Source organism: Physella acuta, unplaced genomic scaffold, assembly GCF_028476545.2.
Source record: "Physella acuta isolate Inbredline_101_S28 unplaced genomic scaffold, ASM2847654v3 ptg001244l, whole genome shotgun sequence".
NCBI classification, from domain to species: domain Eukaryota; kingdom Metazoa; phylum Mollusca; class Gastropoda; family Physidae; genus Physella; species Physella acuta.
Genome location: NW_026732760.1, coordinates 28409 through 45447, shown reverse-complemented (window position 1 = coordinate 45447; position 17039 = coordinate 28409). Strand labels below are relative to the sequence as shown.

General features: G+C 40.0%; 1 protein-coding gene across 2 annotated transcripts in view; it reads left to right on the top strand.

The window, feature by feature from the left end:
- LOC131957443 (uncharacterized) overlaps positions 1-17039 on the top strand; it is a 47219-nt gene that overhangs the window by 20282 nt on the left and 9898 nt on the right. The window lies entirely within an intron of this gene.

The window sequence follows — 17039 nt, the reverse complement described above, 5'->3', positions numbered from 1 at the left end:
TTTGACTGATTTATTACAGTTACTTCCCTTTACCAACTAGGTTTAAAGATCAGTACTGTCGTTCATTACGAGAGAGAGAGGTTGGGGAATGAGAGACGGTATTGTGTTTTACATATTGCGAATCATTAATTTAACTGCTCTGCTAATATAAATGTAATTGAGAATGAGAGGTGGTATTGTGTGCGTTTTACATATTGCGAATCATTAATTTAATTGCTCTGCTAATATAAATGCATTTTCCTACTTTTAATTTGATTAAGCGCAATTAAAACTAGGACGTCACCGTAACAATAAAGGCATGAGACGACCGACTTGTCTAGACAGAAATTAATCTTTACTAATTGCAAATCATTAATTTAAGTTGCACGGTTAATAACACATTTATTTTCTTTTGTTATATATATCATTATATATATATAATATATATATAGTAGTTAAAATAAAAAAAGGTAAAGAAGTAAATTTCTCTTTTCGAACAGAACATGAATGTCCCTATGGTAAGTGAAGTAGATTTCACCTGTCTCGGCATAAGAAAGGATTATGTGGTCAGCACTATGCCAAGCCGTCAATACTTTCCCTTAAATGAGTCAGGTACCCATCAGAGCTGGGTGGACTGCAGTATGTTCTACTGACATGAACCCGAGACTTTCTGGTTAGCAGTCTCGCCCTCTACCGTTACACCGCTCCGTACCATAACAAAATGTAAAGCAGCACATTAAAGGCTTAACCTATCGCGAATCATCAATTACAAAACTGGACCTGTCGCCATAACAACGGCGTCATGTCATGACAGACACGCTGAGCTGGTGACCGCCCCTGATGTCACTCGCTTTGTTGTGTCACACGGTGGCCTGGGCTGTACATGGGAACCGTTAGACCAGTGGATACACACGCCTGTACAGGCACCTGCACAGGTACCTGCAGGTAGGGGGGGGGGGGGGGGGGCATGGTCTGTACACGGGAACCGTTAGACCAGTGGATACACACGCCTGTACAGGCACCTGCACAGGTACCTGCAGGTAGGGGGGGGCATGGGCTGTACATGGGAACCGTTAGACCAGTGGATACACACGCCTGTACAGGCACCTGCACAGGTACCTGCAGGCGGGGGGGGGGGGGGGGTGATGGCCTACGTAAGACAAAAATCCTGCAGAATTATGTTTTGTTTCCTTTTTAACTTTTTTTTTTTAATTAGAGGGAAAAAGACAATTCTGTAATTGTCCATGATTGTGTGTGTGTGTGTGTATGTGGGGGGGGGGGGTCAGACTACAAGTGACGCAGAGTGTTGATAGAATCATGACGCTGTCTACGTTTTTTTTTTTTTAAATAAAGCTTAAATTGCGACCTGCATTTTAATGATCAAAATAAAGTTTATTTAAGAGAGGCTGGGGATGTGTGGCTCCATTGGAAGGGATGGGGTTTAAAGCCTAATATTTCAATAGCAACCATAACGCTAATCCTAACTCCCTCAGGATGGTACGGTTAAACCCAGTGTACCAAAGAGCAGAGAAAACAAGCTGTGGTTGTTGTGTGGAGGCCTGTTTACATTCACCAGACCTGTTTTAGAAAGTTCACCCTCATAAATTAACTCACTGACGTCTCCCTGGGGTCATTCGTCATCTGTTGTGCCTCGCGGGTCAGGGTTTCAACATCCGGGTCACAACTCACCAGCGATGTGGTGGCGAGAACAAAAATACTTTTTTAAAGGGGGGGGGGGGTGGGTTATTAATAATGTTTTTTACTAAAAGTTGTAAATATTTAAAATGTTGACATTTCTTCTTTTTTTTTTTTTTTTTTTTTTTTTTTTGCACTACTTTTGGCTTTTTCCCCCTGCTATGACGGACTAGGCTACCAAATGTCAACAGCAACGACAAACGTAGCTCTATCTAGCACTTAGTAATAAAACAGTTCGTGTTAGTTACCTCACAAGTGAAAGAGAGTTACAGAGGTACTATAGAAGTTTCGACCCAAGGTCTTCGTCAGCATACAACAGTGTGTGGGTCGGCGTGGTCGAGTCGGTAAAGCTCATGGTTGCTAAACATGCATACATCTAATCTCTTTATTAAACCCGTTCATACACCTAGTCTCTTGCCTTCACATGCACCCCACCCAGCTTTCTGTCAGTCCCGAAGGATCCACCCCTGGGTTGCCCCTGTTACCTGTGGACACACCTATGAACGGCCCTCGTTTACCTGAACCCCTCCCCACCTTCTACCTGTCCTGACCTGCTACCCACCTGAACAAAAATAACCCACTACCTGTGACCCGGTCGTCTCGCCTGACTGATTTTGTTTCTACACAAAGAAATTCGGGGGCCGAGGGGCGGGGTCTGTTTTCGACCATACTTGGTTACAGCCGTGTGTACATACAAATACATATAAGTGTTGGTACAACATACATACAGGTGTTGGTATGACATACATATTAGTGTTGATACAATATACATGTAAGTGTTGGCACAATATACATATAGGTTTTGGTACAACGTATGTATAAGTGTTGTTACAACATACATACAGGTCTAGGTACAGCATCCATACAATTATTGGTGCATCATGCATACAGGTGTACCTACACCACACATGATTTGTTCATACAACATACAAACTGGTTTTGGTACAACATACAAACTGGTTTTGGTACAACATACAAACTGGTTTTGGTACAACATACAAACTGGTTTTGGTACAACATACAAACTGGTCTTGGTACAACATACAAACTGGTCTTGGTACAACATACAAATAGGTTTACACACAAATACCTTTAAGTGTTAGTACAACATACAATACCAGATATTATTACTATAAAAGTAACCAATTATATGTAATGTAAACTAGATCATACTCCCCTAATAGTTCCCACAAACTAATAACAATAAGATTTGGACCACTCTTTAGACAAGATAAATTCACACTTATCGGCACTAGTTATCAACGGGTTTTGGGCACCGGTGTGCAAGACTATAAGGTTCAGAGTATATTTGAGATTCAGTTAGGGTTATGGTTACATTTGATTTAGTCTATCAAGTTATACTATTGTTGTTCAGTGTAACTTTAAAAGCTAAGTTTGGTGTGAAAAACATGTCGAGAAATGACACGAAAGAAACTTTAACAAAACAGATTGGCGCTTGTCGTTCTCAGCGGTTCTAAAACTGTGGCCCTGCTGATCTCTCAGGTACAGTTGAAATGGTAGGTTGGGGTCGACAGATACAGTACTAACATTCGTGGTTACTTAGAAACCCTGCATCATTTTAGTGGGAGAGTCCATTTTTGGACACTGGTTGTAAAAAAAATACGCCTCATTACGGTCCCATGGTTAACTCACAGTATTGTGGTCTACGTTTGACTGTAGTCGATGTTTGACTGTGGTCCATGTTTGACTGTGGTCCATGTTTGACTGTGGTCCATATTTGACTGTAGTCGATGTTTGACTGTGGTCCATGTTTGACTGTGGTCCATATTTGACTGTGGTCCATATTTGACTGTAGTCGATGTTTGACTGTAGTCGATGTTTGACTGTGGTCCATGTTTGACTGTGGTCCATATTTGACTGTAGTCGATGTTTGACTGTGGTCCATGTTTGACCGTGGTCCATATTTGACTGTGGTCCATGTTTGACTGTGGTCCATATTTGACTGTAGTCGATGTTTGACTGTGGTCCATGTTTGACTGTGGTCCATATTTGACTGTAGTCGATGTTTGACTGTGGTCCATGTTTGACTGTGGTCCATATTTGACTGTAGTCGATGTTTGACTGTGGTCCATATTTGACTGTGGTCCATATTTGACTGTAGTCGATGTTTGACTGTGGTCCATGTTTGACTGTGGTCCATATTTGACTGTAGTCGATGTTTGACTGTGGTCCATGTTTGACTGTGGTCCATATTTGACTGTAGTCGATGTTTGACTGTGGTCCATGTTTGACTGTGGTCCATATTTGACTGTAGTCGATGTTTGACTGTGGTCCATGTTTGACTGTGGTCCATGTTTGACTGTGGTCCATGTTTGACTGTGGTCCATGTTTGACTGTGGTCCATGTTTGACTGTGGTCCATGTTTGACTGTGGTCCATGTTTGACTGTGGTCCTTGTTTGACTATGGTCCATGCTTGACTGTGGTCCATGTTTGACTGTGGTCCTTGTTTGACTATGGTCCATGCTTGACTGTGGTCCATGTTTGACTGTGGTCCATGTTTGACTGTGGTCCATGTTTGACTGTGGTCCATGTTTGACTGTGGTCCATGTTTGACTGTAGTCCATGTTTGACTGTGGTCCATGTTTGACTGTGATCCATGTTTGACTGTGGTCCATGTTTGACTGTGGTCCATGTTTGACTGTGGTCCATGTTTGACTGTGATCCATGTTTGACTGTGGTCCATGTTTGTGGTCCTTGTTTGACTGTGGTCCATGCTTGACTGTGGTCCATGTTTGACTGTGATCCATGTTTGACTGTGGTCTGTTTGACTGTGGTCCATGTTTGACTGTGGTCCATGTTTGCCGTGGTCAATGTTTGACTGTGGTCCATGTTTGACTGTGGTCCATGTTTGACTGTGGTCCATGTTTGACTGTGGTCCATGTTTGACTGTGGTCCATGTTTGACTGTGGTCCATGTTTGTGGTCCATGTTTGACTGTGGTCCATATCTGACTGTGGTCCATGTTTGACTGTGGTCCATGTTTGACTGTGGTCCATGTTTGACTGTGGTCCATGTTTGACTGTGGTCCATGTTTGATTGTGGTCCATGTTTGACTGTGGTCCATGTTTGATTGTGGTCCATGTTTAACTGTGTTGTTGTCCATATTTGACAGTTGTCCATATTTAGATGTCTGTTATGGAGGTGAACTCTACTTCACTTGCCTCATGGACCGTCAGGTTCCAAAAGAGAACTTTACTTATGGGGGGGGGGGGGGGGGGGGGGAGGGTCTACATTTGACGAAAAAGGGGGTCCACTTTTAACAAAATGAAACAATGTCGATTTCTTAATGTAATGGGATCATTGTGAAGCTGGATTAATAAACCGTAAAATTTGCCAGTTATGGGATCCATGTTCAGCTGACAAAAATGTTCTCTCTATTTAACAAACTGCCGACAAAGTCCACTCTCGACTTACTAAATGCCCCGACAGTCAAAAAGAAGCGAGAACCCTTGCTTTAGATCGACTGAACGAAACAAGTCTCAACGTTACCAAAAAGCCGAGGTCCCGCCATATTATTTAATATTCTCAACCAGTGTTTCTTCCAGACTTTTTTCTCCGGGGGGAGGGGGGGGGGGCACTTGAAATTTTCGGGGGTCAGTGGACTTTTTCCGGGGGGTGGGGGTAAGGCGGACACTGTTAAAAGTATATATTTTTATATAAATTTCAAGAGATGCCTGGAAGAAGCTCTGTTCTCAACTAACTAAAGGCCCCTAGAGTAAAAAGAAATGAAAAAAATGAGAACCCCTGCTTTAGATCGACTGAAACATGTCTCAACGTTACTTTACAGCCGAGGTCCCGCCATATTATTTACTTTTCTCCACTGCTGTAAGTCATCTGTGTCACGTCCTGCGCCAACGTGAACTGTTCACGGTCACGTGATTTCCTGCCACAGGGGCCCAGGTTTTTGATGCATGGGTCACCCCGTGCCGGTTTGTCATTTAAAGCCTTGCTTCCCAAGTAGGTGAGGCAAGTGAAGGAAGAATTTACACTTGTGCATCTTAAACCTACCGGAATTTTTTTTAAAGATTTAATATAAAAATTTAAAAAAAAAAGCATTTATGATAACAATCTTTTAAATGCAGTACATATAAGAAAGGAACTATGAATGTTATTACACTATAATGGTAATCGGAAAAGCGTTGGTCGCTTTAGAAATCTTTTCAATACATTTTGTACACTGCACTTAAATTTCTACTATAGTATTAGAGTTTAATTAAATGTATGTTTTTTTTTAATGTATAAGCCTACGGTTTGTTGTGTGTGCTAATCAGTTTTTTGTGTCAATCTGCCATGTAATATAATGTCTGTCATATGTTGTAATTTCTGCCATGTGCTGTAAAGTCTGCTGTGTGCTATCATTTCTGACGTATTCTATTATGTCTGCCATTAGCCGTTAAGACTTTAAAATGAACCGAAGTAATTTGAAAGCACGAGACATGTTATATCAAATTTTACATGACAATATATTATTCAACACCAAGGTCTTTTTTTTTAAAAACTGTACGACCTTTTCAAATTCAAATATTTGACCAGACTGTTAAATTTATTTAGAGCTTTACTGTGCAAACAAACCTTGTATTATACAAACATGTATTATATTTCTGTGCTGGATAGGGTTAACATTTCTAGGCTTAGGATCAGATAAATATTTCTGAGCTGGATAGGGTTAACATTTCTAGGTTTAGGATCAGATAAATATTTCTGGGCTGGGTAGGGTTAACATTTCTAAGCTTAGGATCAGATAAATACACTCGCTTCCTGCCTCGTCCTTGGGCCGTACTAAATATACTTGGGTGTCAAGTTTAGATGTTTCTAGATCAAAACACAATAAAGTGCGGGCAGTCCATAAATAGTTGGCCATATAATAAGTGACCTGGGCATTGGAAGCGCCTGGTCATCAGACCTAAGTCTGGAACCAGTTATTCTATTATCTAGGTGGATTCGTGAACCATTTCATAGCCTCGGGCTGGGATGCGAACTCAAGACTTTCAGATCGACAAACAAGCGCTCTGCCTGTGTACCACACATTGTTGTCCCAGATTGTAAGCTGCCGTCCCACCCCACATTCACCCCTTGTAGATAGCCCTGGTGTTGACAAAGACTATGCAAACAAATTCATAAAGGATCAAAGCGAAGTAAACGAATTAACAGGCCATATGGCGCATTATATACTGATACGTATTACTTAACTGTGGTGGAGGGAATCACCTCCAATATTACAATTAAGATCGTCGCCTAGCAGTAGAGAGCTATACTGCTAACCCGAAAGTCTCAGGTTCGAATCCGAGTTCAAATCAACAGAACGTCCCTGAGTACACCCAGCTCTAATGTGTAGCTAACTCACGCTAGGGAAACAAAGGCGGCTGGGCATAGTGCTGACCACATTATACCCCTGTATGCCGAGGTCATTGAAACAGATGAACTCTACTTTATCTGCCCCGTGTGTCTCAGGCACAAACGGGAAAAGATTATTAAAATTAGGAACGAAGAAGATGGACCTAAGTGTTTGGAATTACTACTGAAGCTAATAACAATTAAGGTTAAGATTTTTTTTTAGAGCTAATCGTCGATGTAGTTGATTCATGTCTCCAATTGGTTTTTTCTTGTCTCTAAGTCTAAATAGAAAAGCAATCTGGTTACATTTCGTGTTAGCGAAAGGGCAACAACAAAAGTATGCCCGGGTCAAAAGTTCAACGAAGCTCAACTGGTGAAGTATCACTTCTGTACTGGGGAAATAGTGAACATTTTGTTTCATGTGTCACTGTTCACGTTAGGCGAGGTAGTGAACGTTGACCTAATGACCTAGTGGTCTGGGAGACCTTGTAGTGGAGGAAGTAGTGACCAGTAGGTCAATTCAGCAAGTCTTGACATCATTGGGTTCATTAAGGTTTCGACATTGTGTGGATTCTCTGTAGGCCCATATTGTGGATTCAATAGGTCCCAACCTGGATTCAATAGGTCCCGACATCTTGTTGATTCAGTAGGTCCCAATATCTTGTGAATTTATTAGGTCCCGACATCGTGTGGATTCAATAGGTCCCGAAATCTGATCGGTTCACTAAACCTCAACATCATTGGATTCATTGAGGCCATACATCTTGTGGATTCAATAGGTGCAGACACCTGGTGAAGATTTGGATTCGTGTGCACCATGCCTCGTGTAAGTACTCAGCTACACAGCTCGTATATAACACTGTAAGTTCAAGTGTATTATAACGTTTAAAGATTTTTTTTATCTCTGTGAAATTGAAAACTTAACATGCTGGAAATAAAGTGTGAGGAAAAAATATTTTAGCGTATTTTGGCAGTGGGAAAATAATAGATGGTGGCATTGGACAAGCGGAAGTACTGTAGGAATAGGCAAACTGGGGTATTGTGTAGTACTGGGGCATTAGGCAAACTGTAGTATTGTGGCGTTAGGCAAACTATAGTACCGTGGCATTAGGAAAAATAGTTTAGTAGCATTAGGTAAGCTGTAGTACTGTGGCATTAGGAAAAATACTGTACCTTTGTATTAGGAAAAATTTAGTACTTTGAAATTGAGCAAGTTGTAGTACTTTGGTAATATGTAAACAATAGTACTCTGGCATTAGGAAAACAAGCAGTTATTACTTTGGTGCTAGGAAACTGTAGTATTGTTGTATTAGGAAAACTGTAGTACTGTGGAATTAGACAAAATGTAGTACTTTGGTAATATGTAAACGATAGTTGGCCTACTGTGGTATAGGCAAACTACAGTACAATGGCATAAGGCAAGCCATAGTGCTACGACACTAGACACCAATTTACAATCACAATAGACACATTATATCAGGCCCATATCATGTTTGTACCACCTCTATCATATGTAGACACACCAGACACCAATATGCAAAACCATATCAGACACACACGGTGTATGTTCCACCTCTATCATTTGTAGATCCAGCTACCGCAACCTTGCGAAGGTCACACCTATTTATGCTTATTGATTTTCTAATCCCGCTTTTAACGAATGCCGCGGGCCGCGTGCGTTAATTGGCATGTCCGTGGCCGGGGGTTCGCTAATCCGTGACCGCCACGCGAGGTTAAGTAGCCCAGCAGAAGTGGCCGGTCAGTCGAGCAACAGTAGCCTCAGCAGGACTTGTGTCGTCTGCTAATTTGGTGAGTCTGGCGGGGAACATTAAAATAACAAACAAGGTAATTGAAAGAATTGTCGTGTGATATGCTCGTTTAGTTATCCTCATCTTTTAGATGTTTTATGTCCATATATATATATATATATATATATATATATATATATATATATATATATATATATATATATATATATATATATATATATATATATATATAGGTTAACATACTTTAATATTGCCCACTGTTTATTTAGAAATAAAATACTGCATGAAGTAAGTGGCTTTAACTATGGAAAGAAACTATAATTTATTTTATTAACTCTCAAATTGCGCTTTGTGCAATTAAAAAAAAAAGATAATGACCGTTTCATAAAGTAGACTCGCTAAGTATTTCTAAGAGAGTTGCCGAGTTGAGAACGTACTTAGCGTTACCAAAGCACGTCTTCTGTTACTATTTTTATCTCCGTCCAAGTTTTTTTGTTCGAATGTGACGTCACCGCCATGCTGAAACTTGTAGTTTGTTTTGTTTCTTGTATTTGGAGGCCAACTTTTTATAGCCTGTACTTGTGTAGGTTTCAAATGTATGCATTACACTTTACCATTGTACTTTTATACAGCACTTGTGGACTAGCTGTGCGCGTATATTTGCAGTGCGGGCATTGTCTATACCATATATACCGATACGTTAGCACTTAGCAGTTAACGGCACTTACTATTAGCGTTAGTACTTAGTTTAATTAGAAAAAAAGTAAAGTTACCATTTTGGATCTGGAGGTCAGTGCGGCAGATGAAGTAGAGTTCTGTTTTCGTGACCCCAGGGATAGACTGGTCAGTTATAGCCCAGCCGTCTTTACTTTCCCTAAAGTCAGCCAGGTACCCATTAGGGCTGGGTGGACTCAGGGACGTCCTGCGGTCTCGTCAGGGATCCGTACTTGAGCCTGTGGGTCATCAGCCTTGTGCTCTACCAGCCGAGGTGTATGTTTAGTGTTGCTTATTGTATGGCAGTCGTTTTTGGGTGATGGCCAGTTTTTGCTTTTTGTGTACATGAGCAGTAGTGGTATGGTCGTTCACATATTATATCACGCACACAACTATGACATTTTTGAACATTACCACCCCAAATTATGTCTTGTAAAACACTTTCATACACTTCTACCGAGAGCACTCCCCATACATTATTAGCTTTAACAAATCCACACCCCACCCCTTCCACATACACACACACACAGAATGTGCCACATGGTGTATGTTTCGAACATTTTTTTTAAAATAACTATTCCATTGTAACTGCTCCCCAAATATATTTGAATAATTATAGATACAGCCCTATTACATAAGAAATGCTAGCGGAAAATTTGAAAAAAAAAAATGTATTTAAAAAAATAAAGTGTTACATACCACACACGACTCTTGACCACCACCCCCCACCCCACCCCGTATAATAAAATAAGTAACCACCACCCCACCCCTTCAAAGAGTATTTATTTGAGTCTGACAATGTAATTATAATAGAGTCTTCCAAAATAGGGGGTGTAAGGTTGCTAGTAGTAAACTATGAAGTTATGTTTATTCCTCTTTGAGTATTAGCCATATCCCTAACCCAATCCCAAATCCTTATCCCACACTTCCAGTTCATACACCATAACATAACTGTAACCCCTCTGTTATGCTACGATATAACACCCCCATTTTTAGTCGAGTCCATTGTCTGACAGTGGTATGAAAAATAATCCGGGAAAGGCATGCGTCACATACCCTAATCCAAAACTAAACAATCTCCCCCCCCCCCCTTTTTTTGTAAATACGTAATGGAACAGTTAGGGGGGGGGGGAGGCTTTTGAAATTAAAAAAAAAAAGTAGGTCAGGGAATCCCCGATATATGGCCCGGACAGGCCGAACGGAAAAAAAACAATATTTGACATGTCGTCGATGAATGTCAAGGTCAAGTTGTCAACACAACGCTTTATGTATATTTAACTTTAAGGGAGGGTGGGTCAATTCTTTATTGTTTGACTCAGTGCTACACCCCCCCCCCCCCCCCCCCACACACACACACACCCTACCATATAAAACACTATCGGTGTTTTAAGCAAATTGTTCTAGATCTAGATCTTTCTTAAACAAGCTGGCGGGCTGGTACCTAGTGAAATGTCACGTGGACCGTAGCCAGTTTATTGAAAGTTCCCAGTCTAAATTCTTACCCTAATGCTTACATTGATTCCAGCAGTAGTATCGAAGAAAAAACAAACTCGATACGATACTATAGTGTAGTAATGCCGGCTTTTTAAAAATAAAGAACGCTCAACAGACGAATTCTCAATGAAAGAAAAGTTATGGAAATTACACCTCAGTGTGGCGTTATCAATGCTTTTGATTTATTAGCCTTAGCATACTTACAAAGTTTAATATTTACTTTTTTTTGTTCAATTTTAAAACGATAAAAACGAAACATTCAAGCACTAAAACACGCTCGTAAAAAAACAAATGTGATTGGTGGTTACGTGTCATGTGATATCACTGCTGCTTGTAGGATTGCATCACTGGTGGCTTAAAATTTTCCAGCGCTATATATAGTAACATAGTAGACGTTGGGGAATAACGCGCCTAATTTGATTCGCCGTTTTAAATTAAAGAATGTGAGTGGGTTCGGATTGAGTTGAGGGGGGGGTCAAGGTCAGACTGAAAGAAGAAATCTCCTAGCATTCAACCAAAATAAAACGTTTAACCGTACTGTACTTGGAAGTAGAATAGCCTCATTCATACAGAGAGCTAAAGTAAAAAGAAATGGAATCAAAACAGAAGATCCATTCATCATTTGAAAATAATATTAAATAACATCACTCCATCACTGAAACTACCGCTAGTTTTTAGCGATCTAAACCTAACGCTAACCCCACTCCATCACTGAAACTACCGCTAGTTTTTAGCGATCTAACCCTAACGCTAACCCCACTCCATCCCTGAAACTACCGCTAGTTTTTAGCGATCTAACCCTAACGCTAACCCCACTCCATCCCTGAAACTACCGCTAGTTTTTTGGAATCTAACCCTAACGCTAACCCCACTCCATCCCTGAAACTACTGCTAGTTTTTAGCAATCCAACGCTAACCATACCCCCATCACACTGAAACTACCGCTAGTTTCTAGCGATCTAATCTAACGCTAACCCTACCCCCATCACTGAAACTACCGCTAGTTTCTAGCGATCTAACCCCAACGACCGACGGACTACCGAATATAAAGACATTGAAAACGATACAGTATTGCCCTACTAGTTGCAGAACACCCCCCCCCCCTTGTCACCGCCATCTCTTGGATGCTAAATAAAGAGTGCGGCGGCGTCCTTATTCTTTGTGGTTGAAAGAAAGAAAAACACACACAAAAGACAGCCAAAGCCCACGTGACCAACACCCTTGGGTACCGCACATAGCTCTGTGTCACGTGTCATTCCAGCCATGGTGGGGAGGGGAGGGGGGCGGTGTTGGTTTACAACCATTTCCGGTTGAGGTCATAGGTGTAGAAACCAAAAATACCTTCCACCTTATATTCACTGTTGTCATTTTAAAATTTAAAAAAAGCACAACGAATGATAGCAGTTGAGATTGTTTATGAATCAAGGGTAAGTCTAGAGGGTGATGGGGTGGTGTGGGGGGTGATGTGGAACGTGAAACCAACCAACCGTGAAAGGTTTTATATTTTGTATCGGGTACACTGAAGGACGCTGTTTCCACCTGCCCCAACTAGAGACTGGGTGGAAAAGTTTGGGACGGCCAGTGTTTTATTTTCGGCTCCCGGGGGAAGAAAAAATGTTCAGAAATAGACCCCTACCTGGTTTACTGACCTACTGACTCAATAGATATGACTGCGGGGGTGGGGGGATAGGGTGGGGGTGGTTGTATATCAACAATAGTCTGGACCGGATCATGTAGAGGTTTATCAGTCCCCTTATAATGGGATACTACACCTAAACACATAGATCATATAGAGGTCTACCAGTGCCCTTATAATGGGATACTACACCTAAACACATAGATCATATAGAGGTCTACTAGTGACTCTTATAATGGGATACTACACCTAAACACATAGATCATATAGAGGTCTACTAGTGACTCTTATAATGGGATACTACACCTAAACACATAGATCATATAGAGGTCTACTAGTGACTCTTATAATGGGGTACTACACCTAAACACATAGATCATATAGAGGTCTATCAGTGCCTTTATAATGGGATACTACACCTAAACACATAGATCATATAGAGGTCTACTAGTGACTCTTATAATGGGATACTACACCTAAACACATAGATCATATAGAGGTCTATCAGTGCCCCCTTATAATGGGATACTACACCTAAACACATATCATCTATAGATCTATCAGTGCCCCTTATAATGGGGTACTACACCTAAACACACATGTTTTAGAAGCACGTTAGTATTGTAAGAAGCACGGGCAATGGGTGTTGTTGCCTATATATCAACATGTCTTAACTATGGGTCACTCGGATAGGAGGGATCTGCGTGGTCGGGTCGGTAAAGCTCGTGAATGCTAAATCAAAAAGTCTTAGTTCGAAACCCCAAGCAGATATGGCTTGATAGCTGGGGACAGCAACCCATCTAGGAGAGTAAACTCCAGAATCAATCAACTGCTGCTGTGTAGTTCTTGATTCGGAAGAAAAGCTGGCTGAAATCGGAGTCAATGGTCTCTCTGATGCATATCAGGTGGGGACATAATACTAATTATGATGTATGAAATGCCGTCCAACTTTACTATTAAGATCGAAGAAGACCCCAAACCTAAGTCGCGAAAATCCAAATCACATCAATTTGCTTTTTGCAGCGATAATCCTATCCCTAACCCAAACCATAATCCTATCCCTAACCCAAACCATAACCCTATCCCTAACCCAAACCATAATCCTATCCCTAACCCAAACCAAAATCCTATCCCTAAGCCAAACCATAATCCTATCCCTAACCCAAACCATAATCCTATCCCTTACCCAAACCATAACCCTATCCCTAACCCAAACCATAATCCTATCCCTAACCCAAACCATAATCATATCCCTAACCCAAACCATAATCCTATCCCTAACCCAAACCATAACCTCTTTCACAAAAACTACCATAGTCTATATTCACTGTCTGACTAGTGATAGGAATACAACGGTAAATACAACCCCCACCCACCCAAATCCCCGCCCCTAACCCGAAAGGGATCGTTTAAACTCTTCAACGTGAAAATATGCTAAAAAATGTAATCTTGACAAAGATTGAGAATCCCCGCTCTTGACTGATAAGATAGTTAAAAAGGAAGTGGCGACGGATACACCCTTAGACAAACCCACACAGACCATCATGGACGATCATCTTGCTACAACCATCATGCTACGACCATCTTAACTGTCTTAACATCCTGACTTCACACTAGTTCGCACACTTGACAACTCGTACACCAACATATGACATTTCTTATTTCTATCTACCCCATATACCAGCATATGACATTTCTTATTTCTATCTACCCCATACACCGACTATCAACGGACCCTCATCACCCCCCCCCCCCCCCCATCTTTTTTAGCGCAATTTCCTTACACGAATTGTGATCATTAACTCGTCATTTCTGGATGGATGGATGGATGTGTGTCCGCAGCTTTAAGTCGTATCTCCTCCTCAACGAAGCAATATCGAGGACTAGTTACAAAAGCAAATATGTTAAGCAAGTTCAGAGGATGATTGTGGGCCAAAAGAATTCCCGGAATTCCTTCCTGGATTTCCCGGAAAAGCCAAAAAACCTCAAAAAAATGCAGTTTTTTGCCCATATCTCGGCAACCAGACCACTTAGCGACTTGAAACATTTACCAATCGATTCCTGTCATAATTTAGAACAATATTGCCGAAGAAAGTTTTCAAAAATATCCTTTCGTTCGGTCACAACAAAATATTTACTACTTTTTAAAACTGAGCATCGTGTAGGCCTAGGATGATATTTACTTTTTTTTTAAAACTGAGCATCGTGTAGGCCTACTCGTTAAAATAAAACTATTTCCGTTGATATAGGTTAATATAGTTGTACTTTTTTTTAGCGCAAAAAAATATCCTTTCGTTCGGTCACAAAAAATTAAAAATTGTTATGGATAACATAAGGAAATTGCGCTTAAATTGTCACTAGACTTTTTATTAACTTGTTTTTTTTTTTAAATTTAAAAAAAAAGGCACTTAGCATTTCATTACGAACGGTTCATTACAAATTAATAAAGTTATTGAAAGCTCGAAAATAAAATATGTACATTTTACGTTTATGTGATTTCTTTTTTGTACCTAATGCAATATTATGTTAATTAGGTAACAATGAAGCTAATTATAATATCTTTTAATTTAGTTTCTAAATTTAAATAACGCATCAGAGTAAAATATTTCGTTTTGATGTCAAATATAAGCCATATTTATCCTATGTCGATGTGTTGACTCTAGCAGTGTGCTCAAACTAGGCTAACATTTTGACAGTATTAACGTTACTGAGGAAAAACAACTAATAAACAAAAACAAAAGGAAATACCACCGTCAAAATGGCAGTTCTTATGGTAATTAGGGTAATTATGCGAAATGCTGTCTTCTAACCATTTCATTTAAACGGTTTGTGATTGTCATCTCCCTTTTACGTCATCAAGATGTGTGTAGTTTGCTGATCAACCCCCCCCCCCTCCATTTCTCCCCCCCCCCCCCTCACCATATTGAACTGACTCATCACCAAAGTGTTGGCAATGTGTAGGCTAGGCTTGGTTGTAGCGTTGACAATGATCCTACCAACAAACTGGTGATAGCCAGTTTTTTTTTGTTAATGCCAGTTGTAGTTTACTGCTAGGGCTCTGATTTGCCTATTGTCTTGGGTTCCTTAAATGTTGCCTTATTATCTCGCTAAGAGGGTGGGCACGGTTAAACTGTATTAGTACACCGACTTTTATTAATGGATTACTCTTAAAAAAATATGTTGAGACAGAATGTTATAGTAGTGTAAGCTCAATTACTTCAGGTTAGAAAACATTTTTCACGCTTAGGTTATCAAACTCATTTTAGAAGCATATATATGAAGATGCATTAGTTATGTATTATGTGAGCAATAGTTACGTATTATATGAGCAGTAATTACATATTATATGAGAAGTAGTTATGTATAATATGAGCAGTATTTACGTATTATATGAGCAATAGTTATATATTATATGAGCAGTAATGTATTACTTTGAGCAGTACTTAAGGCTTATAAAAGCTGCAGTGATGTATTATATGAGCAGTAGTTATGTATAATATGAGCAGTAGTTATGTATAATATGAGCAGTAGTTATGTATAATATGAGCAGTAGTTATGTATAATATGAGCAGTAGTTATGTATAATATGAGCAGTAGTTATGTATAATATGAGCAGTAGTTATGTATAATATGAGCAGTAGTTATGTATAATATGAGCAGTAGTTATGTATAATATGAGCAGTAGTTATGTATAATATGAGCAGTAGTTATGTATAATATGAGCAGTAGTTATGTATAATATGAGCAGTAGTTATGTATAATATGAGCAGTAGTTATGTATAATATGAGCAGTAGTTAAGTATAATTTGAGCAGTAGTTATGTATTATACGAGCAGTAGTTAAGGCTTATAAAAGCTGCAGCAATGTATTCCATATATAAACCGCAGCTATGCCTGTTATAAGCCTTAGGTTTCAGACACCTGCCTAGCTTGTAATGTAAAAAAAAAAAACGACGTCCATTGAATGGTTATTTTCTCAAGGTTTTTTGTGGTTGGGTGGAGCCGTATGCGCCCGTGTCTTTATGCAACACGTACATTCTAACAGCCTAAAGCATGAATGTTACTTTCATGTGATGATAATATTTAAAAAAAAAATACAACTTATTTCATGCAGGGAAATCACCCAGTTTTTTCCCCATCAGAAAATGTCCCCCCCCCACGTCATCACACGTTGACACATTTCTCAGCAGAGCTTACACTTAATTACACATCAAGTCTGTAATCTGTTACATTGGTTCTTCAATTTTTTAATATTAGTCTTATTATTCAAGGAAAATTTTCACCTTACTAAAAATAGACTCGTTGTACCCCCCCCCCCATCTCCTGTTTTTTTCTTCCCAGTCTCCCTCCCCCTCCCCATTCAACGTCAATTCCAGGATAGCCGTGTATAAAGTACCG